This window comes from Zootoca vivipara, chromosome 8 (genome assembly GCF_965207765.1).
Source record: "Zootoca vivipara chromosome 8, rZooViv2.hap1.1, whole genome shotgun sequence".
Classification (NCBI taxonomy): Eukaryota; Metazoa; Chordata; class Lepidosauria; order Squamata; family Lacertidae; genus Zootoca; species Zootoca vivipara.
In genome coordinates this window covers 59,473,837-59,494,303 of record NC_142591.1, presented here as the reverse complement: position 1 = coordinate 59,494,303, position 20,467 = coordinate 59,473,837, and the positions used below count along the sequence as shown (strand labels likewise).

The following is a 20,467-nucleotide window of genomic DNA, read 5'->3' as shown; positions in this document are numbered from 1 at the left end:
TCTTTTCCCAGCATGCTGGCTGAGTTCTGAGGTCCCCAAAAGGGGCTTTTACCTTGCGCAGGTGTGACATTTGTATACCCTATGTTGCTAAGAATACTCCCCATTGTGGAATGTGGTGTTGTGTCCAAATTTGATATGAAATATATATTGAAATAGAATTGTTAATACAATTTTATGAAATGGTAAAACAGCATACAAAAAAATAAAAAACGGTTTGTGCGTAACCTTTTTTAAATATTTCAATGAAATATACATCATTTTAGTCATTAATAGGCAAAAGTTCATCCATTTGTGCTACAGGAAATAATTTTCGAGAAAAAAATATGAAAAAGTCATCACCCTATTACCCATCCATGTGCAATTAGATGTACTAGTATCTGTGGTCTGATTAGTACATGTCTGAGGTCTCCTTTGAATGTTATCGCAGTGGCATGGGAGTTAACGGAGTCCAGATAGGCTGCCCCAGACATACCTTCACAGTCTCCACTGATGCTGGTTGATCTGTATTGCTAAGCCCTTGATAAAAACCAGGACCTTAATTTTTCAGTCAATGAAACATGTTTCTGCTCACAAAATGTACTTTCAGTTTGTCATGTGTTATGCGGTGGAAGCAGCAGTTCGGTAAAAAATCTGTGGTAAAATAAAAATTAGCAATAGCAAAAGGAATATATTTAGAGATCATTTAATTTATAGCCAGTTACAGCATTAAGTGTATTTGCTTGCTGAGAATTAAGTATAATTCTTATTAACACGTGTATTTTCTGAACTGCTAAGCTGTACTTATCTGTGACATTCATTTATTCATTTAATACTCTGTGATCTACTAATTGATGGAAACTGATGATTTCTGCATCCTTCCTCAAATGTATTCTCACTGATCACCCTGTGACTGCTATAAAGTATACAAATGCAGCTCTTTCAGCAGCAATTTTTCCTTACAAATAGAATCTTTCATGTGGAGAATGTGGAAATCTGTTTCCATTAGCACTTGAAAAATTGCCTTAATCCAAGTTTAGTTCAGACATTTGCCTACTTAAAACTTATATTCTAACCATTATCTCCTCTCTTCTTGATTACAGTAATTTTCTCTGCTCTATCCCCACTTAGAAATTTGAATACTGCTTTCTTGACTGTAGCAAGATAGTGACAGCCTTATTTCCTCTATAGTGCTTGGTAACAAGAATACATCTTGCGTTGACATCTCCACTGCCCCCACTGATAGGTACATTTGCAATTTGCAAAAGAAGGGGCTGCCTCTATCCTATGAATAAATCAGGTTGTTTGGCAGCAGACCCACACATCATAGTTTACCTGTGTTGTCTCTATCCCAGACACACATTCATTATGTTTATCTTATTATATTACTAATTACTGAACTGAGCCTGGGTAAGCTGAGAGGATAGCACTTGATTTTTGAAACTGGGAACAATTCCATATCCCCCCTCCCCACAATATGGTAGGAGGTGCTACTTAGACCCTCCTGACTTTTCGTCCACTTCCCAATATGCTTTCTCACACATGGATGCAAAGATAGGGTATATCTTTTTGCCCTGGGGGTGGGAAATTAGCCTTTGACCCTGTATCTCTTCTTTACTTTCAAACAGGAATGCTAGGGGTGAGTTAGGAAAAAGGTGTAAATAGCATTGTTCTCACCTTCCATTTTAACTTATTCCCTTCCCATGGCTACATCTCCCTGAACGCAAGATCGCTGGAACTGGGGTGGCCTCAACCATGTCCCTCCTTCCTCAAAACTCTTCTGAAATACAGTATGCAAGCTACAGTGGTACCTTGGTTGTCAAACTTAATCCATTCCATTAGACTTCCAGAATGGTTCGAAAACCAAGGCGCGGCTTCCAATTTGCTGCAGGAGCTTCCTGCACTCAATCGGAAGCTGCTTTGAATGTTTGGCTTCCAAAAAACATTCGCAAACTGGAACACTCACTTCTGGGTTTGCAGCTTTCGGGAGCCAAAACGTACGAGTACCAAGGCGTTCGACAACCAGGGTACGACTGTACATTGAATGGTCACAGGACAATCTGAAAGTTTACTTCCTCCATGTGGCATGTATCAAATGCCAGTATGCCACATTTTATTTGTCTTGCATTGACACACAGAAATCTAATATATGGCTTTGGATATACATGGAAGAATGTTAGGCTTCAGGGCAGGATACAGAGAAGAAACAAAACTCGTATTCCAGCACGGTTGATAACGACTTTATCTATATTAGTCTTTTCTATTTCAAGCTTAATTTATTGTAAATACATGCTTGAAGAGTTATTAAAGAATAATTAGTTCATGAAAATGAACTACCGAGATAACAGTGCCCTGGGATTTGAAATTAAACACAGAAAGATGCCTTCATGCATTTCATTAAATAGATCTCTTCCTTTGGACAATACAGAGAAGAGGAGGAGGAGAGGATCATTAAGATATCTTGTGGATGTAAATGTTTCATGTGTGCATGCATAAAATGAGTGAAAACTCGTGTTATGCAGTAGGATTTTAGCGCAGCGTGCTTGTTGCACAGTTACTCCTGACAGAATGCATGGGTGATGACATTAGCATCACATTATTCATTTGAATGAGCAGGGAGCTCCAGCTCTTCAAATTATCCAGCATTCCGATAACATTATTAGACTTCAGACTTGAAGATGCCACATCTCTTTAAGTAAGTGGTAACCAGTAGAAAATAGAATTAATATTCTAAAAGATTGGTGCAGAGTATTTTCATATATTTGAGGGTAGTTGGGGCTTTACAATGCTGGATCAAACATTCCACAAGGGGAACTATTTGTACATCCTAACCCCCTACCGTTATAAATTTGCTCTTAAAACAGCTGAATCTGAGGATCACAAGGCAATTTACAATATAAAAACACAAAAATACATGCCATAACAACAAATGAAAGAACAACCCCCCTACAACTAAGGATACGTAATGAAGGCATTAGGTGCGCCTCCCTGGGGAAAGCATTCCAGAAATGGGGAGCCACCACAGAAAAGGCCTCTTCTCATGTTGCAACCCTCTGGAGCTCTTGTGGACGGGGAAAAACAAAGACAGGTGTCAGGTGATGTTTGCAGAGCTTGGAGCAGTTCATTTGGAGAGAGGCGAGTTAGCAATGGCAGCAACTGACAAGGCAGCTGGACTAACTTGGATCAAGGATTGGATAAACTTAAGAGACACCGAGCTCTTGGATTTAGAAGGCCATGACAATTGTTGGGTGGCACACTTACCTAGTTTATGAAAAGGTAAGGGTCCACAGGGGGTTCTTAAACCACCTAGTAAGGAAATCCTTATACAAAATTTGGAATAAATATAAAGACCTTCTGGAACCCCCAAACCCCTGGTGGACCTCTCCTTTAGAAGCAATAGCAGTTTTAAAAAAGAACATGAAAGGGGAGTGGGCAACTTATGGAATGGTTCTGGGGAAAAGAAACAATAACATAATCCGGGAAATTTTTTGAAGAAATAAGGACATATCTGACTGATTTCTTACAGTATTTTCAACTAAACAAAAGATTCAGCATAGATGCAGCATTCGGGAGCCAAAAAGTTTGAGAACTAAGCTGTTCAAAAACCAAGCTATGACTGTACAAGTTTTGGCTATCTTGGAATTCAGTATATTTACAGTCCCACTGGACTCCATTCCAAAGGGACTTCCTGTAGTTTTCACTCATAAAAATAGAGAGCTTGCTCAGTTTACCTTTTGATTGTAGGTGGGTGCTGGAGTGATTCTTTTTCAGCTGACCCTGGCATCAGGAAAAGAAATATCTGAAAATACAACACAAACCCATGCAAAATAAAGAGAAGGCAATAAAAGCATACCCACTTCTGTCCCTTCAAATATAATTGGAAGTATATGCGCTAATTAAATTTCCACCTTAATCCTATACATCACCCTTAATGTGTAAAAGGCATTTTATTTAATTGTTCTATTTTTCATGCCCCATTTCTGTGTCTCTGTGGACTACCTCTAGTAGGACCTGGACAATTAGTTAACCTTGTGGCAGCTGGCACAATAGCATTTTTGATCAAATAATGAAATGCAGTTGATGGGTGGTCTCCTGGCTTTAAAGCACTTGTGATTCAATGTTACTCTTCCTCACTTACCTAAGAAAATGCACATAAATCACACAAAGATGAAAATGCTTAATGGAAGTGCAATGAAAATGAAGTGTAAGCCTAGAAAATTGCCATAGAAATAAAGAAAAAAGCACTTCAAAATTATCCAAGTGTATTGCATTCATATTCCTAATTTGCTACACTTTGCCGAAAATGACCTCTGATTTCTAGATATGTTAATGATTGATTGTTGCAGATGCTGTCTATATTTTTCTACATTGTAGCTGCTGGGTTTTTTAAAAAAATCATTTTTAATGCTCTTCCGTTGTCACTAGCAACTGGAATTCCATTCCTGTTACATAATAACCTCTGTGCCCGCAACTGTACCTTGACAGTGGTGCTAAAACAAGATTAGATTAGAAATTAACTTGAAACACTCCTGCGGTCATAAATGTTTATAATTCTAAAGAATAACATTTCAGTGTTTTAAATCCATTTGTGTAAGATGGTAATAATTTTCTGCATATGCAGCATCTTACTGACAACTTCAGTTCTGAAGCTTCATTGCTTATTTTCTCAATATTTTCTCAGTGTGGAAGTGGTGTGAGCAAGTAATTGTTGTGTGCTTTGTAAATTCTTATTTTTATCTTTTAAGGCACATTCTTATTCCTAACACCATTACAGAATAAGAAAGAAAGGTAGCAAGGATGTTGATTCTATTCAACATAAAGCTATTAGATACTTCTGGTATTGACTATCTCTGGTTAGTATGTACAATTATGTCAAAGAGTCTTTTCAATGCCCATTAGTGAAGGCCAAGACTGCAATTCCCATTTTTGGAAACAGCGGGAAGATTTCAGTGGCATATTCTTCTGATTGTTCCATCAGCAGAAGCATTCCCCTTGCTAGATGGAACAGTCCCACTCCCTTTCCTCCCCCCTGTGTACAGTTTCAAGGTTTCTCCTGACCCTCCGGAGCAGGTTTGGGGGAGGTATGTAGGGAGGAGACGGGCGAAAACCCTGTTGTGCTAACAGGATCCCTTGAGGTGGCTTCTGCAAGTACCAGATTAGTTGAATCTGAGTCACTGGGTGGTATTCTACAAAGTTTTATTGAGAGCAGACCCATTGAAATTAATGAACATGATTACGTTAGATTCATTAATTTCAGTAGGTCTGTTGTGAGTAAAATGTTGTTGGTACTACCCAAGCTTATCCAGGGTTTCTTCTTTAATAAGAAAATCAGTAATGACAGGAAAGGTCCCTTGCTTTATAATGCTCAGCCTCAAATGTGTGTTATTTAGGTAAAGGGGGCCCCTGACCATCCGGTCCAGTCGTGTCCGACTCTGGGGTTGTGGCGCTCATCTCACTCTATAGGCCGAGGGAGCCGGCGTTTGTCCACAGACAGCTTCCGGGTCATGTGGCCAGCATGAAAAAGCTGCTTCTGGCGAACCAGAGCAGCACACAGAAACGCCGTTTACCGTCCCCGCTGGAGCGGTCCCTATTTATCTACTTGCACTTTGATGTGCTTTCGAACTGCTAGGTGGGCAGGAGCTGGGACCGAGCAACGGGAGCTCACCCCGTTGCAGGGATTCGAACCGCTGACCTTCTGATCAGCAAGCCCTAGACTCTGGTTTAACCACAGCACCACCTGGGTGTTATTTAGAGATCTGCAAATATCAGCTTAGCATACTAGCCACTCTCCTATCTCATGTCTTCTGATGCGCAGTGGACTCTGGGTGGTGGCAATAGTCCAGGGAAGTGATTGGATGACAAGGGACCCAAAGGTGTGCTAAAGGAGGAAAAAGAGATTACAGAGAAGCTGAAGAAATTCCTTGCATCTGTCTTCACAGCAAATGATATCAGGCAGATCCTAGTGCCTGAACTAACTTTTGCTGGAAAGGAGTCTGGGGAACCGAGACAGATAATGGTGACACTATTTTCACTATTTCTAACCTCCAAGGTGCTGTGTAAGTGAGGGAGAACATGAATATTTCCCCTTGGCATGCAAACAATTGAAACTGTAGGTGCCTGATGATCAAGTGCAGGGATCGAAAGCTTGTGGCCCTCCAGATTTTGCTGGACTCCCTGTTCTCACCAGCTCCATCCAATGTGAATAATGGTCAGGGATGATGGGAGTTGTAGACCAACATCATCTGGAGGGCCATAAGTTCCACATCCCTGAAGTTGTCTCTGTGCACAATTCCTGAAGCATAATTGTGCGGCCTAAAAGCAAAGATGCTGATGTAGAAAACATTCCCTGAAAAGTGGAAGGTTTTTGAAAACCACTTTAATGTATTACCACATTGTGGTCTGATTTAAAAACCTCCTTGAGGCATCTGGTGAAGAGTAACAGCTAAGCTAGATGGACAACATTTTCTCATTCAGCAGCCACAACAAAAAGTCTGTCAAGGCCTGAGGGCCACATTCCCATGAGACTGGCTCTCATCTCCCCAATTAAGATATGCTTCAGATGACCTGCTTCAAGTTACATCAGTCAGGGAGGTCAAGACAGTCTCAGCAAGGATCATGGCCTCTTTGGTAACCAGCCTAGAATTGTTAAATGGCTTTATGAAGGATGCTCACTTTTGCGGATGTCCTTGAGCACTGCCTGCAAGACTTAATTTCATCAGTTCCCAAATGCCCAAAGTCCTATTGATGCTGCTGGTTTGGGATGTTGTTGTTCTTTGTTATTGAAGTAAGTGTTAGCCTTGTTGCAATTTTCATTATAGTTGTGAGGTGGTATGAGTGTAGGATGAAGCAGATATAAATGTTTTAAACAAGTAGTCAAGTAACATAAGCTTGCTTTTTCTCTAATTTTTTTTTCTAATTTTGTAGATTCAAAGTCCACTCTCAACACCCATGTCCACAACATTATAAAGTCATTGTTGAGATAGATAGAGATAGAGATAGATAGGGAGATAAGATACAGAAACAAGTTTATTTCTAAGATTTCTTACCTGCCCTTCCACCATAAGGTCTCAGGATGGGTTACAACAATATAACATACAATTGTAAAAAAAGAAGAAGAAAAGATAAAGTATCAAACAACTAAACTGTCCCAAATGAAACAGAACAGTATAGAATTTGGTATTTACTTTTTTACATTTAGTACCCCCATTTGAGTTAGCTGTTTTTATTCCTTTTTATGAATAACTACATTTTGGGGGGAGGCAGCTGTTGTTCCTTATATAAAATGTGGGCAAGGAATCAGAGAACAGAGCAGAGCTTCTGCCCACCTCATCAATATCTCAAATATCCACCTAGCCAGCCTTCATGCATGGCACCCTTTTGTGTGTTTGTCTTCCTGCTTCCTCCTGTTTCATCTATCCTCTCAGCCTTGGTCTCAACTCCATGGAAGGGTGGTTGAAGTGGAGAAAATGAACCAGAGAACAGGGCAGCTATGAGTGACATCTTTTGATCTACAAAGGAAACTAAATACACGGGGATACATTCAAACAGGCTGTGCAGAATGGGGTCCTTTTACTCCTTAGAAATAGCAGACTGGATTGTTTCAAAATAACTAAACCTTAAAAATGTAGCCATTTGCCAACAATTTGTGGTTTTAATATAGCTGGTTTAGAAAACTATTTGTGTGTTTATCCTGAAATTCTCAGTTGTGCTGTACATTTAACGGGGAAGTTTTGCCGTTGTGAACTCTTGTGATCTTTGAGCCAGAATGAAAACAATCAGTTTGTGCCTTATGTGCTTTATCTGTGGGAGCTATGCAATTAAATGTGCTGAGGAGGTTGTAGTATAGGGCACGCACTGACATTCTGCTAACCCTTCAGGAGATATCCAACCACGAGAATGAGTTAATAAAGATGTATCTTGGAACTACAAGTTTGTTTTCTGTCTTTGTGCTGTATCTATATACCCAGCATATATTAAGCAGGAAGATTTCAGGGACACTGAATAAATTGCACTATAGGGGAAGAATTTATTTGACAGGGTGATGGATTTAGGCTTGCAAAACTATTTTTAAATTATTAAAACATATGTTGGCTGCTTCACAACGGGGAGGCCCTCTTCTCTTGCAGATGTACAAACTTCCAAGCTTGAACGTTTTTCTAAAGCTTTCTGTAAAATGTTGCCATTTAGATCAGCTTTTAGCTGCTCTTGTTAAAACCGATATGGTAATTTTACTTTTTGAATGCCCTTTATTTTATCCCATTGGGGCTTTTGGTTGTTTGTTTTAAACGTTGTTATTCATCAGCCATCCAGAAGTTCTCAAGATGAGAGAGGCTAAAAATCTTAACATCAATTACATCATGAGTGCCAGGAGAAACAGCTGCTGTTATAATTCATAATAATTTCAAAACACACAACTCTTTCTCCAGACCTCTTCCAATTCCATCAGTAAAATCATTTTTCATCATTTCTCTGTAGTACTATTTTATTAGTGTGCATCTTAAATTTCTATCGTCTGTTAAAGAAAGTATATTGATGGCTACAACTTTAAATACTGAAAAGCTTTGGGGTATATTTATTTAAATTCCAGGTCAAAAAACCAAAACACTGTTCACAATGTTGAGTCTATTGGTGATACAGTTGCCAGGTCAGAAATTTCTCAGATCTTGATTTCAGGGCTGAAACCTGAGACCTAGGGGCAGGCTCCTGAGATGTCTTTAAGCAAAGCACACCAAGCACTAACCGCAGTCACCGAGGACATGCCATTCAAATAACAAACAAGGACAACATATGAGCGAATATGGTACTGGTTGTAAATTAAGAAGGACACCTTAGCTAAAGGGTTTGTCACTACAGTATGCTCATTGTGAACTGCTCTTGTGAACAGCCAGTGTTAATGATGCAATCACCAGTCAGTACTTTTGTTGTTGTTTAGTCGTTTAGTCGTGTCCGACTCTTCGTGACCCCATGGACCAGAGCACGCCAGGCACTCCTGTCTTGCACTGCCTCCCGCAGTTTGGTCAAACTCATGTTCGTAGCTTCGAGAACACTGTCCAACCATCTTGTCCTCTGTCGTCCCCTTCTCCTAGTGCCCTCCATCTTTCCCAACATCAGGGTCTTTTCCAAGGATTCTTCTCTTCTCATGAGGTGGCCAAAGTATTGGAGCCTCAGCTTCACGATCTGTCCTTCCAGGGAGCACTCAGGGCTGATTTCCTTAAGAATGGATAGGTTTGATCTTCTTGCAGTCCATGGGACTCTCAAGAGTCTCCTCCAGCACCATAATTCAAAAGCATCAATTCTTCGGCGATCAGCCTTCTTTATGGTCCAGCTCTCACTTCCATACATCACTACTGGGAAAACCATAGCTTTAACTATACGGACCTTTGTCGGCAAGGTGATGTCTCTGCTTTTTAAGATGCTGTCTAGGTTTGTCATTGCTTTTCTCCCAAGAAGCAGGCGTCTTTTAATTTCGTGACTGCTGTCACCATCTGCAGTGATCAAGGAGCCCAAGAAAGTAAAATCTCTCACTGCCTCCATTTCTTCCCCTTCTATTTGCCAGGAGGTGATGGGACCAGTGGCCATGATCTTGGTTTTTTTGATGTTGAGCTTCAGACCATATTTTGCGCTCTCCTCTTTCACCCTCATTAAAAGGTTCTTTAATTCCTCCTCGCTTTCTGCCATCAAGGTTGTGTCATCTGCATATCTGAGGTTGTTGATATTTCTTCCAGCAATCTTAATTCCGGCTTGGGATTCATCTAGTCCAGCCTTTCGCATGATGAATTCTGCATATAAGTTAAATAAGCAGGGAGACAATATACAACCTTGTCGTACTCCTTTCCCAATTTTGAACCAATCAGTTGTTCCATATCCAGTTCTAACTGTAGCTTCTTGTCCCACATAGAGATTTCTCAGGAGACAGATGAGGTGATCAGGCACTCCCATTTCTTTAAGAACTTGCCATAGTTTGCTGTGGTCGACACAGTCAAAGGCTTTTGCATAGTCAATGAAGCAGAAGTAGACGTTTTTCTGGAACTCTCTAGCTTTCTCCATAATCCAGCGCATGTTTGCTATTTGGTCTCTGGTTCCTCTGCCCTTTCGAAATCCAGCTTGCACTTCTGGGAGTTCTCGGTCCACATACTGCCTAAGCCTGCCTTGTAGAATTTTAAGCATAACCTTGCTAGCGTGTGAAATGAGCGCAATTGTGCGGTAGTTGGAGCATTCTTTGGCACTGCCCTTCTTTGGAATTGGGATGTAGACTGATCTTCTCCAATCCTCTGGCCATTGCTGAGTTTTCCAAACTTGCTGGCATATTGGGTGTAGCACCTTAACAGCATCATCTTTTAAAATTTTAAACAGTTCAGCTGGAATATCATCACTTCCACTGGCCTTGTTATTAGCAATGCTTTCTAAGGCCCATTTGACTTCACTCTCCAAGATGTCTGGCTCAAGGTCAGCAACCACACTACCTGGGGTGTACGAAACCTCCATATCTTTCTGGTATAATTCCTCTGTGTATTCTTGCCACCTCTTCTTGATGTCTTCTGCTTCTGTTAGGTCCTTACCACTTTTGTCCTTGATTATGGTAATCTTTGTACGAAATGTTCCTTTCATATCTCCAATTTTCTTGAACAGATCTCTGGTTTTCCCCATTCTATTGTTTTCCTCTATTTCTTTGCATTGCTCATTTAAGAAGACCCTCTTGTCTCTCCTTGCTGTTTTTTGGAAATCTGCATTCAGTTTCCTGTATCTTTCCCTATCTCCCTTGCATTTTGCTTGCCTCCTCTCCTCCGCTATTTGTAAGGCCTCGTTGGACAGCCATTTTGCTTTCTTGCATTTCCTTTTCCTTGGGATGGTTTTCATTGCTGCCTCCTGTATAATGTTACGAGCCTCCATCCATAGTTCTTCAGGCACTCTGTCCACCAAATCTAAATCCTTAAACCTGTTCCTCACTTCCACTGTGTATTCATAAGGGATTTGATTCAGATTGTATCTTACTGGCCCAGTGGTTTTTCCTACTTTCTTCAGTTTAAGCTGGAATTTTGCTATAAGAAGCTGATGATCTGAGTTACAGTCAGCTCCAGGTCTTGTTTTTGCTGACTGTATAGAGCTTCTCCATCTTTGGCTGCAGAGAATATAATCAATCTGATTTCGATGCTGCCCATTTGGTGATATCCATGTGTAGAGTCGTCTCTTGTGTTGTTGGAAGAGAGTGTTTGTGATGACCAGCTTGTTCTCTTGACAGTACTCTATTAGCCTTTGCCCTGCTTCATTTTGAACTCCAAGGCCAAACTTGCCAGTTGTTCCTTTTATCTCTTGATTCCCTACTTTAGCATTCCAGTCCCCTGTAATGAGAAGAACATCCTTCTTTGGTGTCATTTCTAGAAGGTGTTGTAGGTCTTCATAGAATTGGTCAATTTCACTTTCTTCAGCACCGGTAGTTGGTGCATAAACTTGGATTACTGTGATGTTAAAAGGTCTGCCTTGGATTCGTATCGAGATCATTCTGTCATTTTTGAGATTGCATCCCATTACAGCTTTTGCCACTCTTTTGTTGACTATGAGGGCCACTCCATTTCTGCTACAGGATTCTTGCCCACAGTAGTAGATATGATAGTCATCCGAACTGAATTCGCCCATTCCCTTCCATTTTAGTTCACTGATGCCCAGGATGTCGATATTTATTCTTGTCATCTCATTTTTGACCACATCCAGCTTACCTCCACTCATGGTTCTTACATTCCAGGTTCCTATGCAATATATTTCTTTACAGCATCGGACTTTCCTTTCGCTTCCAGGCATATCCGCAACTGAGCGTCCTTTCGGCTTTGGCCCAGCCGCTTCATCAGCTCTGAATCTACTTGTACTTGTCCTCCGCTCTTCCTCAGTAGCATGTTGGACGCCTTCCGACCTGAGGGGCTCATCTTCCAGCGTCATAACTTTTATATGCCTGTTGTCTTTGTCCATGGAGTTTTCTTGGCAGGGATACTGGAGTGGCTTGCCAGTTCCTTCTCCAGGTGGATCACGTTTAGTCAAGACTCTCCACTATGACCTGTCCATCTTGGGTGGCCCTGCATGGCATAGCTCATAGCTTCTCTGAGTTATTCAAGCCCCTTCGCCACGACAAGGCATTGATCCATGAAGGGGCAGTCAGTACTATATACATTTAATTTCCTTCTGACCTCATTATCTACACTCCCCTCTCCAACACATATGCTATTATACAATGTGTTACTCTTTAAGGTGCCACAATACATTCCTTGTTCAGGACACGCCCACATACCCATATCTAATACAGTCATACCTCAGTTTAAGTACGCCTCGGTTTTAGTATTTTCAGTTTAAGCACTCCGCGGACCTGTCTGGAACGGATTAATCCACTTGCCATTACTTTCAATGGGAAAGTTCGTTTCAGGTTAAGTACGGTACTCTTCAGGTTAAGTATGGACTTCTGGAACCAATTACACTCATACCTCGGGTTAAGTATGCTTCAGGTTGAGTGCTCCGCGGTCCCGTCTGAAACAGATTAATCCACTTTCCATTACTTTCAATGGGAAAGTTCGCTTCAGGTTAAGTACAGACTTCCGGAACCAATTGTGTTTGTAAACCGAGGTACCACTGTAGTTCATAGAAACATATGACACACAGCATCAACCATATAGGTCTACCTGTCTGGCATATAAGGCATTTTGGCAGAAGTGGGGAGCAATCTGGCAGGAATAGGGCCACTAGCACAGAGCAGATTCACTTTCCCAGCCTTTGTTTTAAACACACACACACACACACACACACACACCTTTATTCCCCAAGTTCTGTGTTTAAGACACTGGATGTGATGGGATTTCTAGTCCACCAAGGATCCTCTTTTCACACCAAGAACAGGCCTTTTCAAACTTCTTTATTACACTCAAACATAACACTTATGCCCCAAGCTCTGTGTTAATTCACGGGGCAGGGAGAGGGGAAGCAAAAAATACTACTGGGCTAGCAGAAGCCCCTGTTGTGAATCAATATAGCTCTTGTCTCTAATTCAGGTTTTAGTTTGGAAAATTTATCACACCATTCCTTTCCATATCCAGAGTGATTTCTTATGCCCATTCCAAGGATTCCCAGTTGGTTCCCACACTTTTAGGGGAAAGCAGAGGGGGGGACTACTCTAGAAGTAGAAGGAAATAACACACTTTAAATGGGATTGGGAACATCTCAATCCAGCATTTATTTTCTTCTGTCTCAGAAGCGGCCCTGCCCCACTCCCCCCACCCCACTTCAAATGACAATAATAAGCACCTCCTTTAGACTCTCCAGTCTCCATTCCTGTCTCTCACCACTCCAGTCTCCTTCAGTCCGTCTTCATCCTCATCTCCTCAAGAAGATCAAAAGGCCATCCAGGACTTGCTGCAGGCCATGAAGACAGCATAACTTGGCTCCTTCTTCACATGTTCTGCTTGTTCTGCAGACCTACACCTTGTGCCAGGGGTGCGTGCACACTCCTTGGGTTGCCATATTTCTAGAAGTAAAATTCAGGGTGCAGAACTTGTTGAGCTTTCTTCCAGGACATTCTGCCGACTTTCCGAAATTGTCCCCAGACGCTGGGTGTATGGCAACCCCGTCATAGTCCCATCCTCCTCCTTTTGAGCCCAGCCCAGTTCTTTTCCTTACTCTGCGTTCCCTCCCACCACTCAGCCTTGGAGACAGAGGTTAATGGGGAGAGGAGAAGAGGGCAAATTATATTGAAAATCTATACAATAATTTGCAGTGATGGAGGTTAATTGGTAGATAGATGAAGGGATTGGAGAAGGGCAGGCCCTGCCTGAGTGTCTATGCAATAATTTGCACCTGGCTCCTGTTAAGCTGAAGCTTGCAAGTTGCACAATCTTAATAAAAAATATAAACATGTAAAGGTGCTCTTTCCTACCTGGAGATTCAAGCCCTCCACCTGCCACCTGGAGGGAATAGGCAAACCTGGGAACATGGTAGAAACATGAAAGCAAATTATATGAATAATTCATATTCTGATACGAATCTAGTTCCTTTTTGTGCCTATCATGGGTTTTTAATATGAAAAAGTCAAGGCTCTTTAAAAAAAATTGTTTGGTTCAGATAAGTCTGCAGACTTGCATTTTGGAATATTTGCTATCTGCATCTTCTCAGACTTTATAAGGTAATTTCTGTTTGCTTATAAGGGTAATTTGACTTTTATTTCTGTTCAAGTAAGTGTGATACATATGCATTTCTTCCACTTAATTGTTTTTTTCATCTGTTTGTTTTAAAGAGGTGATTTCATTTGGTAGTAGTGACCACTAAGCCCATTAAGGCTAGTTTTATGGTTCCATTATCTAACTCCAGATAGATTGTATAGCATGACTGGTAGCCACAAAACTGCTAGGAATGAAAGGTTGTTGTGCTAGTGCAGATAAACTTCAATAATCAAAATGAGCTCATTAGTGAGCTTTCTTTTCTTTTCTTTTTTAAAGCAGCTAATAGCAATTCCAACAGAAGTTGTGCATTCTTCCAAATTATTAATCTTGTTAAACCACTCTTGATGCCTATTTTTAGATCCTTTATGCTCTTGGGGAAAGTGCAATATGGTTTGACATGGAATGTAGCATTGCCACAGAGCAATTAAGCGAGCTGAAAGGCAATTAGAAACTGTGGTTTGTGGAAAGTTATTGAAGCCTTAATGAAAAATAAGTATAAAATGCTAATGGTTGGAAGAAATACTCTAATCAGAAATCTGTTTGGACTTAAACTGGAAATGCCAGGATAAGAGATTTTATAGGTGAACTCCATTGATTTTAATAGGACTACTCTGAATAAAAAATGTAATAAGAATATTACTTGTTTGGATATTTGCCCTATAACATTTTGGAGATTAATTAATAGTAGATGTGTGGTGAACACGAATCTGTTCAAAACATGTATTAACAAATACGTGGGAAGACTGTCACTGTTAATCCCCCAAATAACTAGGTTAGTAAAGAAAAACTGATCTTATTTCTGCAGTTTATGGTCTCCAGTTAACACTGTCCAAAATCTAGCCCCAGGAGAAGATGGGATCTAAATTGAATTATTCAAAAACATCATTCAGTGACTGGTTCCTGTGAACTTATGAATTACTAGACGTTCTTAATTTCAGAAAAGGAAAAAGAAACAGTCCAGCAACCACAATCCATAAATGGCTAAAATGAGGTCTTTGCCCAATATATTTGAGGGGTCTGGGCCTGTACTGTGTACCCTTGAGTGCCCCCCCCCCAGAAAAAAGCACTGCTAAAAATATCTGCAGATCCTTTTGTGAAGGTGAAATTTGGTGGTTTCCAATACCATATTTAGGAATTGCATTGATTGTCGCGTGCTTGAAGGTACAATTCAGCAACCAAGTTTAGAGAAACTGTTCACTCAAGATCTGCTCACTTGGGGGCAATACCTGTAATTGCCACACATAAATCAGTAATTTAAAAATAGAACAGAAAAATCTTCCCAAGACCAATTTATTAGAATTTCAGTACTGCTAAATATCAGCATAACTAGGGATCACTCATATTTGCTCTTGCACACTTGGAAGGAAAAGAAACTCTCCTGGAGTGGAAAGGGGGAGCAGAGTAATTGAATAGAGTGGTTGAGGGGAAGAATAAAACAATGTAGCACAAATACTATATTCCAGGGGTGGCCAACTTCCAAGAGACTGTGTTCTACTCACAGAGTTATAAACTGGCAGTGATCTGTCCCCTTTTTGGGGGTTCAGGTTCAAGTTGTTGAGCTTCTTTAGGGAGGAGGAAAGCGATGCTGAGGTTTTTTTAGGAAGGAAAAACCTGTTTTTGGTGGTTCAGGTCAAAATTGTTGAGCTTTTTTTTCAGGAAGCCCTGTTTTTTCAGGGTGCAGGGCAAAGATGTTGAGCTTTTTTCAGGGAGCCAAAGTTTTTTAGCTTCTTTGGGGGGAGCCACTGATCTACCGGTGATCTACCACAGACACCCTACTGGTAGATCATGATCTACTGGTAGATCATGATCTATCTGTTGGACATGCCTGCATTCTGTCGAGAACTGCCCTCTGGCGTGGATGGGAAAGTGAAGAATGCCCTATGAAAAATTAAGATGAAAGGGTTTTGTGGACAGTTGTGTGCCAATTGTTCACATGAGGCAGGGGAGGGGGGGATAATAAACAGCATAAAGCCCCCACCTGGTAGCACCCTAAATCAGTTCGCAATCTCCTTCATCAAAATAGGTCCAAATGCAGACCTCAAGGTTTGGAGATCCAGCCTGTTTCCCCCCTCCCCATCCACCCCAACCTGCTTTACAGAACAACTCAGATGATACAGAGGTCTTGATAACTTGAAACACTATTTTGTGACATTTTGGTTGGCCCTGAATGTTTTTTGTTCTTAAAGAAATTCAAGAAAGAAACCGTCTGTGAAAGTGGATTACCTCCGTAGAGAACCAAAGGATAATTGTGAAGCTGAAGGCTTTACACATGTATAGCTCATTGAAAGTCCACTCCACAGTCACTGAAATGTAAACACAGGCACCAAAGAGTAATAGATACTTAATCCATAGCAATGTTTGTATTTCTAATGAGGTGTGACATATTTCTTGATACTGGGGGGTGGGAGGCAAATTGTATTTACATGAGGATGTCTTTAATGGACCCCTGATGTCTCTTTTTTAGAAAAAGAAAAAAAGAAAAGCAACTTCTGGAGGGAAAGGGAATAACTCTTCTCCGTCTTTAAAACATTGCCACAAGCAGCTTCTCCCCATGGAAGGTTCAAAATTTGCATTTTGAATCTTGTATGGTGGGGGACCGAGGGATATTTTGATAAGAAAAACATTCAAGATAACCCCCCTCCTGGTTGCTTTAAAAATAGCCAAGTATTAGGATGTGTTTCTGGGCTTCTGAATATAATATGCAGTTAATTGTGCTGAATTCTACAGCGATTTGAGTGTGTTTTCTGTCCACTCGTTACTCCCCTACAGGATCAATGTTGCACTAGAAGAGTTAGGTCTAATTTGTTTGTGTTCTCTGTAGTGCAACATTATGGGGTGCTAAGGAGAACTTGCAGAGCCATGAGGAGTCAACTTGGTTAGAAATAATACTTTAGCCCAGTGGTTCCCAACTGGTGGTCCGTGGACCTTAGGTGGTCCACATAACACACCCAGGGTTAACAAAAACTACCATAGATATATCAAAATTTTCAAAAGTAGGCTTGGCTTTTGAAAAATGGGGGGTTCCGCAGTACTTACCTAATTGGGAACCACTGCTTTAGCCTTCTGCAAAGGCAGAAGGTAGTTTCACAACCAAAAGATGTGTAACAGAACACATGTATTAGATAAATGTGTGCATTAAAATGCATATGAAAATAACATTCAGCTGCAATTTGTTAGGAAAAATTGCTTCCTTAGATGTGCATATTAGGCAAGTTTGCTTGCAAGCATGTGTGTGCACTATTTTAAAAAAAATAAACAAATGGAGAAATGTGACAAACTGATTTTAAGTCTGGAAGAATGAGAAACTGAGGGGAACCAAAACTGATTTGTCCATCCCTAGCTGTGAGGTCGGTTATGCTAGAAGATAGTGATTGGGTCCAGGGCCATCCAGTGAGTTTTATGGCAGTGAGACTTTGAATACAAGGCTGAAGAGTTATCTACAGAGCAGATTTTGGGGGCAAAGTGGGAGAAGAGAGAATGGGGAAGCTATATTGCACAGCTAAAAGTCATTGCTATGTAACTATTTAGTTGGATACCACCTTAAAGTTCCCACTAGTTCTTCCTTAACTATAGAGGGAACTAAGTGAATAGTTTGCCTAACCTTACATCAATAAAAGTTAGTCCACTGAAATATATTCCTTTAACCATTTTGTAATTCAAAATGCAGCAGCAGCTACACCTAAGCATTTTGAGGATAACTTCTGTGCATAACATAATCAGCAAACATTTGTTTTGAATTACGTAGCTTGCTGTGAATTTCCTTTGCCAAAAATGAGAAGAAAGTCTTAAGAACTTGCTTAGATATCACTTTCCACTAATTTAGCCACGTTTATTCAGAACATCAAAAAGGAAACGATAAAGTTCCTCTCCTTTATTCATAAAGGCCAGGAAAACATTTTTCAGACATACTAATGTCTGATGGAGAGTGATGCTTATCCTCTTAAATTGAACTCATACTCCTAAAGAAGCAGCTAAATAAAAAGCTCAGTTCTCATTTTTGGGCAACTTTTTAATGGATTGTTAAATAAATGCTTCTTTTTTATTGCAGAAAATAATGGAATTTATGCCCTTTCACATCAGAAGTTGAAAGATGCTCTTGGATTGTGACACAGAGACCATTCTTTATGATTAGGGCATGAGATACTAATACATTTTCTTCTTTTTAATGAGTTTGCGTTTATAACAGTTGCTTCAGGCCACAGTAATTTCAAACTCTTAATGGCCTTCAAAGGAGACTTGAATACTTACTTTCATATCGCTAAAGGCCTGTGTAAGCTGTCTAATATATTGATTTCAGAATAATCTAAGAGAATAAGGTTTGTAAGATAAAAGTCTGTTCTTTCACAACTTCAAGCAACTTCTACATCAATGTTTTATACAGAGACTCATTAGGAAAACAACGCCATATAATCCTAGCCAAGGCTGTTTTTTAGAGGTCAGTAGTTTGAGGGGGAAGGGACGTGGGTGGTGCTGTGGTCTAAACCACTGAGCCTAGGGCTTGCCGATCAGAAGGTCGGCGGTTCGAATCCCCATGACGGGCTGAGCTCCTGTTGCTCGGTCCCAGCTCCTGCCAACCTAGCAGTTTGAAAGCACGTCAAAGTGCAAGTAGATAAATAGGTACCGCTCTGACAGGAAGGTAAACGGCATTTCCGTGCACTGCTCTGGTTTCGCCAGAAGCGGCTTAGTCATGCTGGCCACATGACCCAGAAAAACTGTCTGCGGACAAACGTCGGCTCCCTCGGCCAGTAAAGCGAGATGAGTGCCGCAACCCGAGTTGTTCGTGACTGGACTTAACTGTCAGGGGTCCTTTACCTTTACCTTTTTTTTAGTTTGAGGGGGGAAATATAATATGTAACCAGAAGCCATAAAACATATATCTTTTTATAGAAATATTTCAAAATTATTTCGTGTACTTAAACATATCCCACCTAGCCATTATAGTGACTTTCCACTGATGGAAGGGAATTCTGATGGAAGGAAATAGGGAGGAGGACAGTTTTCAGTTATCCTATTTTGTATCTGATCCAAAGGGTTAGGGGAGACCACCCCAAGAGCTGATTCAAATATGGGAGGTGCTGTGCAGAGGGTGCAGAAGAGAGTCATCAAACGTTGCAGTGCTCTCCGTTCTACTGATGGATTCCTTTCCATCAGCAGACAGTCACCACTGGATTATCATTCATTAATTTAGAATGCTGCATGTTCTGACCTCAGCAAACCACTTAGCGTCTTCCTAAGAAGAGATTCTAGCCACACATGATGTGTCCCCTAAAAGCTAGTAAACTATAGTGTATATAATGTGACAAGACCTACCCTGCAATCATAGAGTTCCTTTAGATACACACTTTCTCAAGTCCACCATTCTGCCAAAGCAGCCAGGTCACGTAACACTTGCCACTTCTGAATCTTTGAGACCTCCTTTTGAATTATGCCGCCTTGACAGGAAAGACCAGAGAGTCTGCTTTGCAAACACATTGATTGCCCCATCTTTTTGCTCTCAAATGGTGTTAACAAATGTCTCCTGCCTATAACTTTGCCAGTTAACCTGTCAATCAAAGCAACCTGGCTGAAAATACCATGAATGTCAAATGTGGTTCCTATAGCCCTTGGTCCCCAGAACTGATCATCTAACAGTTGATCTCCAACAGTCCTACATTGTTTACAGGTAGGTAGCCGTGTTGGTCTGACGTAGTCAAAACAAAAAATAAAAATAAAATTCCTTCCAGTAGCACCTTAGAGACCAACTAAGTTTGTCATTGGTATGAGCTTTCGTGTGCATGCACACTTCTTCAGATACTTCTTCAGGTATCTGAAGAAGTATGCATGTACACGAAAGCTCATACCAATGACAAACTTAGTTGGTCTCTAAGGTGCTACTGGAAAGTCTTACATTGGTTAGTTAGCTCTTAAAAAACCACACACACATTAAACTACCATTCTGCTTTTTTAATGTCTCTTGGTCCTGGAATACATAAAGAGTTTTTCAGATTTAGTTTTAACTGAAAATGCTAGGGAATACCTTCAGCAACAGGAAAGGACCTTTGCTGAAACCCTGGAGAGCTGCTGCCAGAGTAGATAGTTTTGGGCAGATAGACCAGTGGTCCAAACCATTATAAAGTGGCTTTTTATCTCTGTAATTAATTTATTTAGACCATATGTTCACTGGCCAATCAATAAAAGTCCTCTGCGCAGTTCACACAGTTCAAACAATTAAAACATTAAAATACTTAATTGGAACATTTACATTAATCAATCCATTTCCTGCCTAAAGACCAGAACAAGGAGCATTGAAACCACAGCAT

The 20,467-nt window shown here is 40.7% G+C and overlaps 1 protein-coding gene and 2 long non-coding RNA genes across 12 annotated transcripts in view; 1 reads left to right on the top strand and 2 right to left on the bottom strand.

The window, feature by feature from the left end:
* PAG1 (phosphoprotein membrane anchor with glycosphingolipid microdomains 1) overlaps window positions 1-20,467 on the top strand; it is a 109,790-nt gene that overhangs the window by 26,543 nt on the left and 62,780 nt on the right. The gene's annotated exons all lie outside the window — the stretch shown is intronic.
* Window positions 867-7,236, bottom strand: LOC148684867 (uncharacterized). The gene is made up of 3 exons (XR_015951532.1): window positions 7,023-7,236; window positions 3,708-3,775; window positions 867-3,037 (listed from the first exon to the last, which is right to left on the bottom strand). It is a non-coding gene; the product is annotated as an uncharacterized LOC148684867 (long non-coding RNA).
* LOC132592541 (uncharacterized) lies at window positions 12,126-19,853 on the bottom strand. Its single transcript, XR_015951533.1, has 3 exons — window positions 13,886-19,853; window positions 13,258-13,477; window positions 12,126-12,486 (listed from the first exon to the last, which is right to left on the bottom strand). It is a non-coding gene; the product is annotated as an uncharacterized LOC132592541 (long non-coding RNA).